At 37.4% G+C, this 20,430-nt stretch overlaps 1 pseudogene; it reads left to right on the forward strand.

Annotated features, from left to right (window-relative positions):
• Positions 1–497: 497 nt before the first annotated feature.
• Positions 498–2,060, forward strand: LOC116091592 (annotated as a pseudogene).
• The last annotated feature ends 18,370 nt before the right edge of the window (positions 2,061–20,430 follow it).

A 20,430-nucleotide genomic window follows, 5' to 3' on the forward strand; every position in this document is an offset into this window, starting at 1 on the left:
GCATTGAAGAAGATATTAAATCTAAAAACTCCTGATACAAAACATTTAAGAAATCTGGAAAACTATGAAAAGGCCAAACATAAGAATAATAGGTATGGCCTGGAGAGATGGCTCACTGGTTAAGAGCACTGACTGCTCTTCCAAAGGTCCTGAAATCAAATCCCAGCAACCACATTGTGGCTCACAACCATCTGAAATGAGATCTGATGCCCTCTTCTGGTGTGTCTGAAGTCAGCTACAGTGTATTCTTACATATAATAAATAAATAAATATTTAAAAAAAGAATAATAGGTACACAGGAAAGAAACCCAACTCAAAGGTTCAGAAAATATTTTCAACAAAATTACAGGAAAAAGTATTTCCAACCAAAGGAAGTAGATACATCTACAGGTACAAGAAGCATATAGACTCATTGAACACAGAAGCAGCTCAAAGGGATTTGTGTGGTCTCATCATCAGCACAGCCATGCCTACACACATGCAGCCATGTCCAGGGACCTGCAGTTGGTACTGATCTTGGCACCACCTACTCCTGTGTAGGTATCTCCCAGCATGGAAAGGTGGAGATAATTGTCAATGACCAGGGTAACCACACCATGCTGAGCTATGTTGCTTTCACTGACACAGAATGATTAATTGGGGATGCTACAAAGAATCAACAGTTTTTGATGCCAAACATCTGATAGGATGTAGATTTGATATTGCTGTTTTTCAGTCTAATATGAAGCACTGGCCCTTCATGGTGATGAGTGATGCAGGCAGGCCTAAGGTCCAAGTTAAGACAAAAAGTTTCTACCCCGAAGTGTCCTCAATGGTTCTGACCAAAATGAAGGAGTTTGCAGAAACTTACCTAGGAAAGATCATTACCAATGCCGTGGTCACAATGACAGCTTACTTCAATAACTCTCAGTGGTAGGCAACAAAAGATGTTGGAACTATTGCTGGTCTCAATGTACTTTGAATTATTAATGAACCAACTGCTGCTGCTATTGCTTATGGTTTAGATAAGAAGGTTGGAGCTGAAAGAAATGTGCTGATTTTCTGACGGGAGATGACACTTTTGATGTGTCAATCCTTACTACTAAGGATGGAACTTTTAAAGTCAAATCAACAGCTGGAGACACCCACTTGGGTAGAGAAGACTTTGACAACTGAATGGTCAACCATTTCATTGCTGAGGTTAAGTGAAAGTCCAAGAAGAAAATCAATAATAACAAGAAAGCTGTCCAGTGTCTGCATGGGAGCAGGCCAAGTGCTCCCTCTCCTCCAGCACCCAGGACAATATTGAGAATGATTCTCTCTATGAGGGAATTGACTTCCATCTGGTGTTGCCTCCATTACTCAGGCTCAATTTAAGGAATTGAATGCTGACCTGTTCTGTGGCACACTGGACCCTGTAGAGAAGGTCCTCCAAGATGCCAAACTAGACAAGTCACAGATACATGATGTTGCTCAGATGGGTGGTTCTACCAGAATCCTTAAGATTCAGAAACTTCTGCAAGACTTCTTCAATGGAAAAGAACTGAATAGGAACATTAACCCTGATGAAGCTCTTGCTTATGGTGGTGCTAACCAGGCAGCCATTCTATCTGGAGACAAGTCTGTGAACGGTCAGGATTTGCTGATCTTGGATGTCACATCTCTTTCCCTTGGTATTGAAACTGCTAGTGGAGTCAGGATTGTCCTCATTAAGTGCAATAACACCATTACCACCAAGCAGATAGACTTTCACCACCTACTCTGACAACCAGCCAGGTGTACTCATTCAGATGTATGAAGGTTAAAGGGTCATGACCAAGGACAACAACCTGCTTGGAAAGTTGGAGCTCAAAGACATACCTCCAGCACTCTGTGCTCCAGTTCCTCAGATTGAAGTTACTTTTGACATCAATACTAATGGCATCCTCAATGTTTCTGCTGTAGATAAGAGCACAGGAAAGGAGAATGAGATCACCATCACCAATGACAAGGGCCACTTGAGTAAAGAGGATACTGAGCACATGGTTGAAGAAGCTGAGAAGTACAAGACTGATGATGAGAAGCAGAGAGATTTGAGCTAAAACTGACTTAAAACCTCCTCACTGAAGACTAGCTTTTGTAGTACTGAAAGGTCATATGCAAGCTGCTAATGGAAGGAAATTGTGATGTCTATGAATCACAATGACCATTATGGCAAGCTAAACCTAAAAGTACAATAGTGGCATTTATATTTTAGTGGTATCCAAGAACTGTCTAATTGGATTCAACACCTCTTAGCAGGGCAGAAACCATGCCTGTTATTACAAACATAGCCAACTACAAAACACTAGTGAAGTCATGGGTCTTAGAAGAGAATATACAACTGCTGCTTTTCTAAACCAGAATACTTTCTAACTGCATTCTAAAGGATTATCCTTGTGCCTACAAATTACTGCTGCAGCTATCATTCCTCATCAAAGAAGCATCTGTTTACAGATGCAGATGCAGGAGATAGTTACAGAAAGCCTCAACTAGCCAAATTGCAAAGAACAACCAACAATTAGCTGCTCAGAACCACTTGATATATCTATGTAGTATAACCTTTAAACTTAAGGATCAAAGAACATTGCAGAAGAATAGTCAGGAAGACTGTAAAAGAAAGAGGACCAGGAAGTCAGTTGTAAGATTGTTTCTTTTAGCTAAGATAGGGAAACTATACTTATAAAATCTTAACATGGCTACCTAAATAAGTCTAACATAATTCTCCAAACAGTTGACATCCAGTGAAGATGAGGGAGATCTCACAGACCTCAAATTCAGATGAGGAGTTACAGGCAATTAACAACTGTTGAGAGAGGGAGAATTAGTCATTTCCTGGGATAAGACTCCAAATTGGTTATTGAATATAGAGTGATCAGCCATAGAAACATTTACATGCATGCAACAATCTATGAAAATAGTAGGTTGCTTCATGTGCATATTAAATTATAGCTGTATATAAGAATGGTTAAAGAAGAACAGCCTGGAATTTAAAAGGTAGGTAGGTAGAGGGGACATAGGAAGGATGGGGGAGAAGAGGATGAGGAAAATGATGCTATTGTATTTTAATTTAACAACAATAATAGTAATAATATTAATAATAATAAGGAACATAGAAGTAGAATAGAAAGGTTTTCCATATAAACAGTGGAGTTTCTAGGTAAGAGAGTGAATATGACAGGCAGGACTCAAATGCAGTCCAGATTATGTGGAAAATTGAAAAAATCCCTAATGATTTTATTTTTTATGTTTTGGGCAAAAGAAATGAGGAACAATAGGTTGCTACTTGCATACTTAATTTTCCTTGTCACAAAGTATATAATGAGCCTTTGCTGATTTCTTAATATTACTTAATCTGAAACTTATCTTTCTTAGGAAAGATTTACCAGAGTAGTGTGGCATTTGAAACCTCTCCTGTCTCTGAGCTTTACTCCTCACATCTGACTGTAGGTTTGAATTCTCTTTAAGTGGAATTTCCTTTCCGTTTTTATTATGTATTATTGGACAATGTGGAGTACAATAGGTGCAAAGAACTGAGGTACTATAATAGCTAATTTCTACTCAGGTTTAGCAACTGCAGAGCACTAGAATTTAGGGAGAACACAAAGGTGAACTCAGAATCCTTTTCTCTGACTCAGAGAACACCTTTCAGTGACTGATCTCCTTCATGCATCTATGGTGGTTTGGAAGTCCTTCTGACCATTGGGATCTCATAGCACAGCCTACCTTCTACTGGCTATCCACTAATCTTACCCTGATTTTCAGTTCTCACACTATCTGGAGACCTATTGCATATATTAAATTTTCTCTGTTTTAAACATTTACTATATGTTTTTCTAGCTCAAAGTTAATGATAAACTTTAGTTTAACTTATGGATTAAAGCCTCTGAAAAGTATAAGTAAGTCTACATTAATTTTGGTTCAATCATAAGATGAAGAATTTCTCCAAAGTTTTAGTGTATTAAATAGTTCCCCTACAAGGGAAAATCAAAAATTTAACTTAATTTGGAATTCTAATGGGATTACTGAAATTTAGTTACACAGGGTTAATTTTACATTTGTTGATTATGTTCCCATTTGATGGGAATCATACCAGACAAGTTTCATTTCATTGTAACAGAAATTTCAAGAAAATTTTTACTCTCTTCATAACACTAATCCTTTCAGATGCATCTAAGTGGTTGATTCTCAGATGATCTAAGTAATGGTGTGCCTCTACTTATTTCATCAAACAAGTCTGTCCCAGGTACAGAACCCAAGTGTGGCCTCCTTGCCTTTTTGATGATTCAGTTCTAATCTAATTTCTTTACTTGCTGACTTCATCAAAGAGAGCCTCCTCAGTGATGTTGTAGGCAGAGTGTGTTGTATGATTTGGGAAGTTTAAATAAAGTTTTCTGAGATGATAAGAATGATGTTTCTTACACTCTTTTAAAACCTTCTGATGTGCTATTCAATGGTCTTAAATGTAACGGTTGTGGTACAGATGTATGTATTGTGTGTGGACACTCATGGTGAGTTGGTTTCTGCATTTTAAATTCAGTTGTGAATTTTTATGTTGGTCTCCATTTTATCTTGGCAGGACTTAAATATTTAATGGTTACTGTTGAATCCAATGAATAATCAATATAATAATAATAGTAATAATAATAATAAAATAATCAATATCCAATGCCCATCAGACATGAAGTAAGTAGACACTCTGTATTTCAAAATGTGATACTTTATTAATTTCCTATCTTTAGCCAAAGTTAAATTTTTTCAGTCTCCAGTATACTATGAATATTAAAAAAGGAAATTTCATAAACTTGAAAGTAAAAAGTCTAGGCTATAAGACTGGATAAAATGGGTGAGATTTTTGGACATCAATGAGTAGCATTCTTTTTCTGTGACAACCTGAGAAAACCAATATAAACATAAAAATTAATTAGGAAGATAGAAAATAACTGTACTGTTGGAAATCCAAAAGCTCTTTCCAGAAAAAATAAACTCACTGAAAAATTGCATACCATCTCTGAGTTCTCAAACAGAAGGCTAGTCTTCTGAACTACTTCTATAAAATATATCTGGTACTATTCTCAGTGTGATTGCTCCTTGGAGCAGGAACAAAGGGAAATAAACTCAATCTATTTATTCCATACACAGAGAAGAGAGCTGGCTCAGCTGAACACACTTAATTGTCTGTTTAGATCCACCATATTCCTATGCCAGTTTTCCTTTTGAAGTGGGTATATCATACAAAATGATAAAGAGTTCCTATTCTTATTCAACATAAAATAGAAGTGAAAGAGTCCATCATTAAATACACAAAAATTATGTGTAAGGATATTTTACCATTAGGTAATGTCTCATAATATTGACATACTGGAACATATGGCAGATAACTTCTTCAAATTAGCATGAAGATTATCACTTTAATGGGGCTTCAATATCAAATGCTTAATAGACTCAAAATAAATTTTAAAAAAACATTATAGCTAAAATAGAAAACATTATTAATTTCTAGTGAATTAAATTCCAAATAAGACTTTGGAAATTTAGCCTAGATGCATGGCACAATATTTGAAGGAAATTATTTTAACAATAAATGTTACTGCTGTTTGACAGGAAATTTAGTGATATTTTTACACAACTAATAAAACCAAAATCTATCTATCTATCTATATTTTTTGAGACAGAGTTTCTCTGTATAGCCCTGGCTGTCCTGGAACTCACTCTGTAGACCAGGCTGGCCTCAAACTTAGATATCCACCTGTCTCTGTCTCCCAAGTGCTGAGAATAAAGGTGTGCAATACCACTGCCCAGCAAAAATCTATATTCACAATATGAAAATCAAGGCTGCAGTCTGGATTGACAGCATCCTTAATCTGCTCCCACATAAACTCAAGGCTTCTCAGTATGTAATAATTTTATAAGTAATTGTGGCTTCCTGCCTCCATTTACACTCAGGAGGTGCACCTGTTCCACAGCCCTCTGTGCACCCTTCCTTCCTGCAAGGGGAGGCTGGTCTCCTTGCACGAAGGTGAGATTGCCATTTTCTTTCCACTGACTTTCTAAGGCAGGGTCAGTCAGAAGGCACAGGCAGCAGAAGTGGCAGAGCAGCTGGGACAGGGTCCTACCTGCATCCATCTGCACCCAAGAGGGAAGGCTGATCCACAGCCCTCTGTGCACAGGTCTTACCAGGAGAGAGCTGATCTCCCAGGAGTGCTGACACAGGCTTACAGACCCACAGGAGGAACAAGCTCCAGCCAGAGACAGGAAGAACATCTAACACCAGAGATTATCACATGGTGAAAGGCAAACACAAGAATCTTTCCAACAGAATTCAAGACTACTTGGCAGCATCAGAACCCAGTACTCCCACCACAGCAAGTCCTGGATACCCCAACACACCTGAAAAGCAAGATTTGGATCTAAAATCATATCTAGTTTTGTTGAAAGATTACTTTCTTGCTTTTTCTAGGATGTAGTTTCCCCCCTTGTGTTGGACTTTTCCATTTATTTTTTTTTACCTTTTTTTAAAGTTTTTTTATTAGATATTTTCTTTATTTACATGTAAATTTCTCCTTTCCCAGTTTCCCCTCCAAAAAACAAAGAAACAAACAAAAACTTTCCTAAAGCTCAAAGCACACATTGCACTGCACACAATAATAGTGGGAGACTTCAACACCCCACTCTGCAATGGACAGATCATGGAAACAGAAACTATAGAGAGACACAGTGAAACTAACAGAAGTTATGATCCAAATGGATTTAACAGATAACTATAGAACATATCATCTTATACCACACGGATATACCTTCTTCTCAGCACCTCATGGTACCTTTTCCAAAAATTGACCATATAATCAGTCACAAAACAGGCCTCAACAGATACAAGAAGATTGAAATGATTCCTTGCATCCTATCAGATCACCATGGGCTAAGGCTGGTCCTTAATAACAACATAAACAATAGAAAGCCCACATATACATGGAAGCTTAACAACACTCTACTCAATGATAACATGGTCAAGGAAGAAATAAAGAAAGAAATTAAAGACTTTTTAGAGTTTAATGAAAATGAAGCCACAATATACCCAAACTTATGGGACACAATGAAAGCAGTCCTAAAAGGAAAACTCATAGCTCTGAGTGCCTCTAAAATGAAACTGGAGAGAGCATACACCAGCATTTTGACAAGACATCTGAAAGCTATAGAACAAAAAGAAGCAAATTCACCCAAGAGGAGTAGACAGCAGGAATGAATCAAACTCAGGACTGAAATCAACCAAGTGGAACCAAAAAGAACTATACAAAGAATCAACAAGGCCAGGAGCTGGTTCTTTGAGAAAATCAACAAGATAGATTAACCCTTATCCAGACTAACTAGAGGGCACAGAGACAATATCCTAATTAACTAGATCAGAAATGAAAAGGGAGACATAACAACAAAAACTGAGGAAATCCAAAAAAATCATCAGATCCCACTACAAAAGCTTATACTCAACAAAACTGGAAAACCTGGATGAAATGGACAATTTTCTAGACAGATACCAGGTACTAAAGTTAAATCAAGATCAAATAAACAATCTGATCAGTCCCATATCCCCTAAGGTAATAGAAATAGTCATTAATAGCCTCCCAAACAAAAAATTCCCTGGACCAGATGGGTTTAGTTCAGTTTTATCAGACCTTCAAAGAAGACCTAATACCAACACTCCTCAAACTATTCCACAGAATAGAAACAGAAGGTACTATATCCAATTCGTTCTATGAAGCAATACCTCAACCACACAAAGACCTAACAAAGAAAGAAAACTTCAGACCAGTTTCTTATGAATAATGATGCAAAAATACTCAAAAAAAATTCTTGGAAACCGAATCCAAGAACACATCAAAATGATCATCCATCATGATCAAGTAAGCTTTATCCCAGGGAAGCAGGGATGATTCAATATATGGAAATCTATCAATGTAATCCACTACATAAACAAGCTCAAAGAAAAAAAAAACATATGACCATCTCATTAGAAGCTGAGAAAGCATTTGAGAAAATCCAACACCACTTCATGATAAAAGTCTTGCAAAGATCAGGAATTCAAGGCTTACACCTAAACATAGTAAAAGCAATATACAGCAAACCAGTAGCCAACATCAAACTAAATGGAAAGAAACATGAAGCTGTTTCACTAAATTCCTCACTAGACAAGGCTGCCCACTCTCTCCCTACCTATTCAATATTTTACTTGAAGTCCTAGCCAGAGCAATTAGACAACAAAAGGAGATCAAAGGGATACAAATTGGAAAGGAAGAAGCCAAATTATCACTATTTGCTGATGATATGATAGTATACTTAAGTGACCCCAAAAATTCCACCAGAGAACTCCTAAATCTGATAAACAACTTTAGCAAAGTAGCTGAATATAAAATTAACTCAAGCAAATCAATAGCCTTCCTCTACACAAAAGATAAACAGGCAGAGAAAGAAATTAGGGAAACAACACCCTTCACAATAGCTACAAATAATATAAAATACGTTGGTGTGACTCTAACTAAGCAAGTGAAATATCTGTATGACAAGAACTTCAAGTCTCTGAAGAAGGAAATTGAATCTCAGCAGATGGAAAGATCTCCCATGCTCTTGGATTAGCAGGATTAATATAGTAAAAATGGCCATTTTACTGAAGGCAATCTACAGATTCAATGAATCTCCATCAAAATTCCAACTCAGTTCTTCACAGACTTGAAAAGAGCAATTTGCAAATTCATCTGGAATAACAAAAAACCTAGGATAGCAAAAACTCTTCTCAACAATAAAAGAACTTCTGGTGCAATCACCATCCCTGATCTTAAGCTGTACTACAGAGCAATTGTGATAAAAGCTGCATGGTATTGGTATAGTGACAGGCTTGTGGATCATTAGAATAGAATTGAAGACTCAGAAATGAACCCACACACCTATGGTCACTTGATCTTTAACAAAGGAGCTAAAACCATCCTGTGGGAAAAAAGACAGCATTTTCAGCAAATGGTACTGGCTCAACTGGCAGTCAGCATGTAGAAGAATGAAAATCGATCCATTCTTATCTCCTTGTACAAAGCTCAATTCCAAGTAGATCAAGGACCTCCACATAAAACCAGATACAATCAAACTAATAGAAAAAAAAGTGGGTAAGAGCTTCGAGTACATGAGGACAGGGGAAAATTTCCTGAACAGAACACCAATAGCTTATGCTCTAAGATCAAGAACAAATAGGACCTCATAAAATTGCAAAGCTTCTGTAAGACAAAGGACACTGGCAATAGGACAAAATGACAACCAACAGATTGGGAAAAGATCTTTACCAACCCTACATCTGATAGAAGGCTAATATGCAATGTATACAAAGAACTCAAGAAGTTAGACTCCAGAGAACCAAATAACCTTATTAAAAATGGGGTACAGAGCTAAACAAAGAATTCTCAACAGAGCACCTAAAGAAATGTTCAACATTCTTAGTCATCAGGGAAATCCAAATCAAAACAACCCTGAGATTCCACCTCACACCAGTCAAAATGGCTAAGATCAAAAATTCAGGTGACAGCATATGCTGGCAAGGTTGTGGAGAAAGAGGATCACTACTTCATTGCTGGTGCTATTGCATGCTGGTACAACCACTCTTGAAAACAGTTTGGTGGTTCTTAAGGAAATCAGACATATTACTACCTGAGGACCCAGCTATACCACTCCTGGGCATACATCCAGAAGATGCTCCAAAATATAATATGGACACATGCTCCACTATGGTCATAGCAGCCTTATTAATAATAGCTAGATGCTGCATAGAACCCAGATGTCCTTCAACACAGGGATGGATACAGAAAATGTTGTAGATTTACACAATGGAGTACTACTCAGCTATTAAAAACAATGAATTTATGAAATTCTTAGGGAAATGGATGGATCTGGAGAATATTATCATGAGTGAGGTAAACCAATCACAAAAGAACACAAATGGTATGCACTCACTTATAAGTGGGTATTAATTATCCCAGAAGCTTGGAATACACAAGATACATCCACAAACCACAAAAAACTCAAGAAGAAGTAAGACCAAAGTGTAGATACTTCGATCCTTCTTAGAAGAGGGAAATGAGTTGCAGAGACAAATTATGGAGTAGAGACTGAAGGAAGGACAATCCAGAGACTGTCCCACCTGGGAATCCTTTCCATATTCAATCACCAAACTCAGACACTATTGTGGATGCCAGCAAGTGTTGGCTGAGAGGAGCCTGATATAGCTGTCTCGTGAGAGGCTCTGACAGTGCCTGACTAATACAGAAGTAGAGGTTCACAACCTTCCATTGGACTGAGCACAGGGTCCCTAATGAAGGAGCTAGAGAAAGGACCCAAGGAGCTGAAGGGGTTTGTAGTCCCTTAGGACAAACAACAATATGAACTAACTAGTACCCTCAGAGCTCCCAGGGACTAAACCACCAACCAAAGAGTACACATTGTGGGACTCATGGCCCCAGCTGTGTATGTAGTAGAGGATGGCTTCGTCGGTCATCAGTTGGAGGAGAGGCCCTTGATCCTGTGGAGGTTCTATGCCCCATTTTAGGGAAATGTCAGGGCCAGGAAGTAGGAAAGGGTGAGTTGGTGAGCAGGGGAGGGGGAGGGAATAAGGTTGTTGTTTTTTTCTTTTCTTTTTTCCTGGAGGGGAAACCAGGAAAGGGGGTATCACTTGAAATGTAAATAAAGAAAATATCTAATAAAACATAAATAGAAAAAGGAAATCAAGGACATAAATTGGATTAACATGACAAAAGCCGTAGAGAAAATCATCCTATGTCCTGCTTTCCATCAGAGGAATATTGAAGAGAAATCAATCTTGCCCTTCTAACTGAACTGTTTGCACTTCTCATAGATTTTTGGAGCTGTTTTAATCTCATCTGAAGGACTGGTATTATATCAATGATGCTGGCCAGTAGACTTGCAATGATGTTAATAATGCTGTCCAGGAGCCAGGATATGGTGAGAAGTGAGCTTTTATGACCTCTATCAGGGCCTGTTTTAAATAGGTAACCAGAACTAAATCAGCCTCCTTTAAAAGTTACTTCGCTATGTTTTGAGAAAGTCTTGTTATAATAACTTTTTTTGTTAAAAACCTCAAATGTAAAGAAACCACAAAAACACTAGTGAAAATAGTTGTATAACTTTACCCTCACATTCAACTGTGTTTTGTCCCAGTTTTGTGTACCTCTCTGTTTCCTCTGGCCTTCCTCCCTATTTTTATGAAATATTTCATAATTGCAAATATGACAGCATTTCCCTGGAACAACTCATATCATTTATCACACATCATCATAATACTATCATCAAAATTCACTGACGAATTCATTTTTATACAGTACAATTATCTAAACAATTCATTTTTTTAAAAAAATTGTTCATTGCTAAAATGTTTTTTCTTTTTTCTTTTCTTTTTAATGTATTGGGGCTTTTAGTTCTAACATTTTATCAGTTCTAACTTAAGATAACATATAGATACTTCATATAAAGCATGAAGTGCCTATTACAGAGACTTTTCCTCTGATTGAATTGACTTGTTTTCTGTAAACACAAATTTTGACCTATATGGAACATCTACGAAAGTTTGTTTTTAATGAAGCACCCTGACTGCCTTTCTAATTTTTGTTTAACCATGTGAGCAGACCAATATTTACAACTTGCTGACCATAATACTCTCTGAACTTTCTTGTAGTTGCTACCACTGACAATTTACAGTCAGAAAACCACCAGTGACTTCTGTAACTGATATCATTATGTCACCTCTGTTAGGACTTTCAGGTGATAAATTTACTCCTCATGTATGATTTTGTTGTCTGCATTGTGCTTCGATATGATTTTCTTGAATTTTCTAAACTCACAAAATTTTAGGTAATGTCCATTACTTAGTCATTCCCTAAGTCTCCTTCTCATGGATACACATTTTCACACTCCCTCATTTTCACAGCTTAATTATTCTCTCAGCCATTCTTAGAACTCCAAGCCAGATATGATTCTCTGAAACATTTCTCCTTTCTTTCCAAGAATATTGTGTCAGAATGTGATATCTTTCTTTTCTTTTTTTTTATTATTTTATTTATTTACATTTCAAATGTCCCCCTTCCTGTTCTCCCCTCAACCCACCTTCCCTCCCCCTCTTCTTCCCCTCTAAGAGGGTGATCCCCAAACCACCCTCACACTCCCACTTCACCCCTGCAGCATCCCCCTTTAGTGGAGGAACAAGCCTCCACAAGGCCAAGCACCGCACCTCCCATTGATGCCAGACGAGGCAGTCCTCTGCTACATATGTAGCAGGAACTATGGACCCACCCATGTATACTCTGGTTAACAGTTTAGTTTTTGTTATTCCAAATGAATTTGAGAATTGCTCTTTCTACCTCTATGAAAAATTGAGTTGGAATTTTGATGGGGACTGCATTGAATTTTGCTTCGGCAAGATGGCCATTTTTACTATATTAATTCTCTTTCCAGTTTCTGAGGTCTTCTTTGATTTCTTTCTACAGAGACATGAAGTTCTTGTTGACCAGATTTTTCACTTGTTTGATTAGAGTCACATCAAGATATTTTATATTGTTTGTGACTATTGTGAAGGGTGTCATTTCCCTAATTTCTTTCTCAGTCTATTTATCCTTTGAGTAGAGGAACGCTTGTTTGAGTTAATTTTATATCCAGCCACTTTGATAAAGTTCTTTATCAGGTTTAGGAGTTCTATGGTGGAATTTTTGGGGTCACTTAAGTATGCTATCATATTTAGAAATAGTGATATTTTGACTTATTCCTTTCCAATTTGTATCCCTTTGACCTCCTTTTGTTCTGTAATTGCTCTGGCTATAACTTCAAGTACTATATTGAATAGATAGGGAGAGAGAGGGCAGCCTTGTCTAGTTCCTAATTTTAGTGGGATTGCTTCAAGTTTCTCTCCATTTAGTTTGATGTTGGCTAATGTTTCACTGTATGTTGCTTTTTAGTATGTTTAGGTATGGGCCTTGAATTCCTGATCTTTCTAAGACTTTTAAAATGAAAGGATGTTGAATTTTGTCAAATGATTTCTTCAGCATCTAATGAAATGATCATGTGTTCTGTTCTTTGAGTCTGTTTATGTAGTAGCTACATTGATGGATTTCCATATATGGAACTGTCCCTGCATCCCTCTTACAAAGCTTAGTTTTTTTATGGTGAATCATCATTTCGATGTGTTCTTGGATTCAGATTGTGAGAATTTTATTAAGTATTTTTGCATGGACATTCATAAGGAAAATTGGTCTGAAGTTCTCTCTCTTTGTTGGGTCTTCGTGAGGTTTTGGTATCAGCATAACTGTGGCTTCATACATTGAATTGGGTAGTGTTCCTTCTGTTTCTATTTTGTAGAATAGTTTAGGTCTTCTTTGAAGGTCTGATAGAATTCTGCACTAAATCCATCTATCTGGTCATGGGCTTTTTTTGGTTGGGAGACTTTTAATGACTTTTTCTATTTCTTTAGGGGTTAGGGTACTATTTAGATGGTTTATCTGATCTTGATTTAACTTTGATATTTGGTATCTGTCTAGAAATATGTTCATTTCATCCAAATTTTCCACTTTTGTTGAATATAGGCTTTTGTAGTAGGATCTGATGATTTTTTTAATTTCTTCAGTTTCTGTTATTATATCTCTCTTTTCATTTCTGATTTTCTTCATTTGCATACTGTCTGTGCCCTCTGGTTTAGACTGGCTAAGGGTTTATCTATCTTGTTTATTTTCTCAAAAAAAAAAAAAACAAACAAACAGCTCCTGGTATTGTTGATTTTTGTATAGTTCTTTTGGTTCTACTTTGTTGATTTCAGCCCTGAGTTTGATTATTTCCTGCTGTTTACTCCTCTTGGATGTTTTACTTCTTTTCGTTCTAGAACTTTCAGGTATGCTCTTAAACTGCTAGTGTATGCTCTTTCTAGTTTCTTTTTGGAGGCACTCAGAGCTATGAGTTTTTCTCTTAGTATTGCTTTCATTGTGTCCTATAAGTTTGGGTATGTTGTGCCTTCATTTTCATTAAATTCTAAAGTCTTTAATTTCTTTCTTTATTTCTTCATTGACCAAGTTATCACTGCATAGGGCATTGTTCATCTTCCATGTGTATGTGGCTTTTGTTGTTATTGAATAACAGCCTTAGTCCGTGGTGATATGATATGATGCATGGGATTATTTCAAACCTCTTATATCTGTTGAGGCCTGTTTTGTGACCAAGTATATTGTCAGTTTTGGAGAAGGTAGCATGAGGTGCTGAGAAGAAGGTATATTCTTTTGTTTTAGGATGAAATGTTCTATAGATACCTATTAAACTCATTTGGTCCATAACTTTTGCTAGTTTCATTCTGTCTCTGTTCAGTTTCTGTTTCCATGATCTGCCCGTTGATGAAGGTAGGATGTTGAACTCTTTCACTATTATTTTGTGTGGTGCATTGTGTGCTTTGAGCTTTATAGTAAAGTTTCTTTTACGAATGTGAGTGCCCTTGCATTTGGAGCATAGATATTCAGAATTGAGAGTTCTTCTCGGTAGATTTTTCCTTTGATGTATATGAAAGGTCCTTCCTTATCTTTTTAAATAATTTATGGTTGAAAGTTGATTTTATTTGGTATTAGAATGTCTACTCCAGCTTGGTTTTTTTGGGACCATTTGCTTGGGAAACTGTTCTCTAGCCTTTTACTCTGAGGTAATGCCTGTCTTTGACACTGAGGTGTGATTTCTGTATGCAGCAAAATGCTGGGTACTGTTTAAGTATACAGTCTGTTTCTCTATGTCTTTTTATTTTGGAATTGAGTCCATTGATGTTCAGAGATATTAAGGAATAGTGATTGTTGCTTCCTGCTCTTTTTGATGTTATTTTTATGTTTGTGGGGTTAACATCTTTGGAGTTGGTTGAAAGAAGATTACTTCCTTGCTTTTTCTAGGCTGTAGTTACCCTCCTTGTGTTGGAATTTTCTATCTATTATCCTTTGGTAGGGCTGGATTTGTGGAAAGATATTGTTTAAATTTGGTTTTGTCATGGAATATCTTGCTTTCTCTATATATGGTAACTGAGAGTATTGCTGGGTATAGTACCCTGGGCTATAATTTTTGTTCTCTTAGGGTCTGTATGAGGTTTGAAGTTCTGTAGGCTTCTTGTATGTTCATGGGCATCACTTTCTTTAGGTTAGGGAAGTTTTCTTGTATAACTTTGTTGAAGATACTATTTTCAGTAAGTATTTCAGGAAGTCTTTACTCTTTTCTATATCCATTATCCTTAGGTTTGGTCTTATCAGTGTATCCTAGATTTCCTGATGTTTTTGGTTACAATCTTTTTGCATTTTGCATTTTGTCTGTTGTGTCAATGTTTTCTATGGTGTTTTCTGCACCTGAGATTCTCTCTTCTATCTCTTGTCTTCTGTTGGTGATACATGCATCTATTATTCCTGATCTCTTTCCTAGGTTTTCTATCTCCTGGGTTGTTTCCATTTGTGATTTCTTTATTGTTTTTATTTCCATTTTTAGACCCTGGATGGTTTTGTTCAATTCCTTCACCTGTTCGGTTGTGTTTTCCTGTAATTCTTTAAGGGATTTTTGTGTTTCCTCTTTAAGGGCTTCTACCTGTTTACCTGTGTTCTCCTGTATTTCTGTAATGGAGTTACTTATGTCCTTCTTAAAGTCCTCTATCATCATCATGAGATGTGATTTTGAATCAGTCTTGTTTTTCTGGTGTGTTGTGGTATCCAGGGCTCCCTCTGGTGGGAGAAATGGGTCCTGATGATGCTGAGTCACCTTGGTTTCTGCTGCCCTTGCCTCTCTCCACTGGTTATCTCTGGTGTTAGCTGGTCTTGCTTTTTCTGACTGTGACTTGTCCCTTCGGCAAGCCTGTGTGTCAGTACTCCTGAGAGACCAGTTTTTTTTTTTTTTTTTAAATTTTTCGAGACAGGGTTTCTCTGTATAGCCCTGGCTGTCCTGGAACTCACTCTGTAGACCAGGCTGGCCTCAAACTCAGAAATCCACCTGCCTCTGCCTCCCAGGTGCTGGGATTAAAGGCATGCACCACCACCACCTGAGACCAGTTTTCTTCAGGAGGAATTTGGGTATGGAGATCTGTCACATAGGATCATCTCTGGGGTGGAGACAGAAATGGGAAAGATCCTGTCTCCAGCTTTTCCTTGGTTCCTGTGTCCTGACGGCTCTGGGCTGGTCCCTCTTGGGCCAGGAATTAGAATAGAAGTAGTGGTCTTACCTGTGCTCACTGGTGTGTTGGCAGTCCTGGGAGTCCAGCTTTCTGCTGGCTGTATTAGGATATGGAGTGTTGTGGCACAGGATAAACTCAGGGCACAGATGGAAACTGGAAGGATCTGCCTTGGGCAGCTCCTCAGTTCCTGTATCCTAAGGGTTCTGGTCAGGTTCCTCTGAGCAGAAGTGGTGATCTCAACTTTGCTCACAGGTGTGTCCATACTCCTGAGAGACCAGCTCTCTCTCCACGGTATTTGGGTATGGAGCACTGTGTCACAGGATCAGTTCCCAGATTAGATACAAACCCCTCAGGGTCGTTTTAATTTGTATTTCCCTAATGCCTAAGGATGTTGAACATTTCTTTAGGTGTTTCTCGGTCACTTGAGAATCCTCATTTGAGAATTTTTGTTTAGCTCTGTACCCTGTTTTTAATTGAGTTGTTCGGTTTTCTGGAGTTCTTTCTATGTTTTGGATATTATCCCTCTATCAGATCTAGGGTTGGTAAAGATCTTTTCCTAATCTGTAAGTTGCTATTTTGTCCTATTGACAGTGCCTTTTGCATTAAAGAATATTTTCAGTTTCACAAGGTCTCATTTATCAATTGTTGATCTTACAGTCATTGGTTCTGTTCAGGAAAATTTCCCCCATGCTGATGTGTTTGAGGCTCTTTCTCTTCTATTAGATTCTGTGTATCTAGAGTATGTGGATTTGCTTGATCCACTTGGATTTGAGCTTTGTACAGATGATAAAAAAAGATGAATTTACATTCTTCTACAAGTAGACCTCCAGTTAGACCATTACATTTGTTTAAAATGCTTTATTTTTTCCATTGTATGGTTTTGGCTTCTTTGTCAAATATCAAGTGATCATAAGTTTTTTGGGTTTATTTTGAGGTCTTCAGTTATATTACATTGATCTACCTGTCTGTCTCTGTACCAATTCCATGTGGTTTTAATCACTATTGCTGTACAGTACAACTTGAAGTCAGAGATGATGATTCCCACAGAAGTTTTTTTATTGTTTAGAATTCTTTTCACTATTATGGGATTTTTGTTATTATAGATAAAGTTTAGAATTGCTCTTTCTATTGCTGTGATGAATTGAGTTGTAATTTTAATGGGGATTGCATTGAATCTGTAGATTGCTTTCAGCAAGATGAGCATTTTTTACTATGTTAACTCTGCCAACCCATGAGCATGGGTATCTTTCCATCTTCTGGGGAGGGGTCTTCTTCAAGTTCTTTCTTCAGAGACTTGAAATTCTTTTTATTTGTTTGTTTTTTGCTTTTATTAGATATTTTCTTTATTTACATGTCATATTTCCCAGTTTCCCCTAAAAAACAAAACAAAACAAAAAAACAACAACAAGAACAAACCCCTGTTTCCTCCCCACTCCCCCTGCTCGCTACCCTACCCCCTCCTGCTTACTGGCCCTGGCATTCCCATACACTGGGGCACAGAACCTTCACAGGGCCGAGGGCCTCTTCTCTCATTGATGACCAACTTGGCCATCCTCTACTATACACACACTCTACTATACACGGAGCAATCAATTCTACTATGTGTACTCCTTGTTTGGTGGTTTAGTCCCTGGGAGGTCTGAGAGTACTAGTTAGTTCATATTGTTGTTCGTCCTAAGGGGCTGCAAACCTTTCAGCTCCTTCAGTCCTTTCTCTAGCTCCTTCATTTGGGGACCCCATACTCAGTTCAATGGATGGCTGTGAGCCTCTACTTCTGTATTAGTCGGGTACTGTCAGAGCCTCTTGGGAGACAGCTATATCAGGCTGGATTGTCCTTCCTTCAGCCTCTGCTCCATAGTTAGTCTCTGCAACTCCTTCCATGGGTATTTTGTTCCCTCTTTTAAGAAGGAATGAAGTGCCCACATTTTGGTCTTCCTTCTTCTTGAGTTTCTTGTGGTTTGTGGATTGTACTTCGTGTATTCTGAACTTCTCTTATTAACCATAAGTGGTTAGTAACCACTTATGAGAGAGTACATACCATGTGTGTTCTTTTGTAATTGGGTTACCTCACTCAGGATGATATTCTCCAGATCCCTCCATTTCCCTAGGAATTTCATAAATTCATTGTTTTTAGTAGCTGAGTAGCACTCCATTGTGTAGATGTACCACATTTTCTATATCCATTCCTCTGTTGAGGGACATCTGGGTTGTTTCCAGTTTCTGGCAATTATAAATAAGGCTGCTATGAACATAATGGAGCATATGTCCTTATTACATCTTGGAACATCTTCTCGATATATGCCCAGGAGTGGTAAAGCTGGGTCCTCTGGTAGAACTATGTCCAATTTCCAGAGGAAACACCAAACTGATTTCCAGAGTGGTTGTACCAGCTTGCAATCCCACCAGCAATGGAGGAGTGTTCCTTTTTCTCCACAACCTCTCTGAAATTCTTGTCATATAGATATTTCACTTGCATGGCTAGAGTTACACCAAGATATTTTATCTTAGTTATGAATATTGTGAAGCTTCTTGTTTCTCTAATATCTTTCTCAGCCCATTTATCCTTTGTATAGAAGAAGGCTATTAATTTGTTTGAGTTAATTTTATATTCGGCCACATTGGTGAAGGTTTTATCAGGTGCAAGACTTCTCTGGTAGAATTTTTACAGTTGCTCATGTATACTATCATATCATCTACAAGGAGTGATACATTAACTTGTTCTTTTCCAATTTGTGTCTCTTTGACCTCCTTTTGTTGTTTAATTGCTCTAGCTAGAATTTCAAGTACTATATTGAATAAATGGGGAGAGAATGGGGAGCCTTATCTAGTCCCTGATTTTACTGGGATTTCATCAAATTTCTCTCCATTTAATTTGATGTTGGCTGTTTGTTTGCTATACATTGCTTTTGTTAAGTTTAGGTATATGCCTTGAATTCCTGATCTATCCAACACCTTTTAACATGAAGGGGTATTATATTTTGTCAAAGGCTTTTTCAGCATCCAATTTGATGGTCATATAATTTTTTCTTTTAGTTTGTTTTTGTAGTGGATTACTTTGATGGATTTCCATATATTGAACCATCCCTGTACCTCTGGATGAAGCCTACTTGATTGTGGTGAATAATCATTTTGATGTATTCTTTGATTTGGCCTGGGAAAATTTTATTGAGTATTTTTGCATCGATATTCATAAGTGAAATTGATCTGAAGTTCTTTCTTTGTTGTGTCTTTGTGTAGTTTAGGTATCAGCATAACTGTGGCTTAATATCATAAATTAGACAGTATTCCTTCTGTTTCTATTTTGTGAAATAGTTTGAGAAGTGTTGGTATTAGGTTTTCATTGAAGGTCTGATAGAACTCTGCACTAAAACCATCTGGCCCTGGGCTTTTTTCAGTTCGGAGACTTTTAATGACTGAAAGTACCATGAGGTGCTGAGAAGTAGATATATTTTTTGTTTTGGGGTGAAATGTTCTGTAGATATCTGAAAAATCCATTTGGTTCATAACTTCTATTGGTTTTACTGTGTCTCTATTTCGTTTCTGTTTCTATGATCTGTCCATTGGTGAAAGTGGGGTGTTGAAATATCCCACTATTATTTTGTGTGGTTCAATATGTGTTTTGAGGTTTTGTAACATTCCTTTTACAAATTTGGGTACCTTTTCATTTGGGGTGTAGACTTTCAGAACAGGTTTCATCTTGGTTGGTTTTTTTCTTTAATGAGTATGAAGTGTCCTTCCCCATCTGTTTTGCTAACATTTGGTTCAATGTCTATTTTATTGGATATTAGAATGGCTTCTCTGGCTTGTTTCTTGGGACCATTTGCTTGGAAATTTTTTTCCAGCCTTTTACTCTGAGGTAGTGTCTATCTTTGTCATTGAGGTGTACATGTAGTAAAATGTACACCTCATGTAGTAAAATGCTGGGTCCTGTCTCCACTGTTTCCTCTTCTTCCCACAAAGTATCCATGTTAATTACATTTGTTTTTATTATTATTAAGTTGCTAAATTCTATAGCTGTAGGTCTAGGGCTAAGAGTGACTCCTCTTGTTTACAAGCTTTTCGTGCAAATCTTGTTCTTTGATTTAAGACTATTGGTTGATTAAAATTGGGTACAATCAATTACTGGAGGGATTAGAGGTAAGGTGAGTTTGGAGTGACCTGATTGGAGGAGGAGAGACAAGGGGGAGAAAGAGGGGAGAGAGAGAGAGAGAGAGAGAGAGAGAGAG

The sequence above is a fragment of the Mastomys coucha genome, unplaced genomic scaffold (assembly GCF_008632895.1).
Source record: "Mastomys coucha isolate ucsf_1 unplaced genomic scaffold, UCSF_Mcou_1 pScaffold15, whole genome shotgun sequence".
Taxonomy (NCBI): Eukaryota; Metazoa; Chordata; class Mammalia; order Rodentia; family Muridae; genus Mastomys; species Mastomys coucha.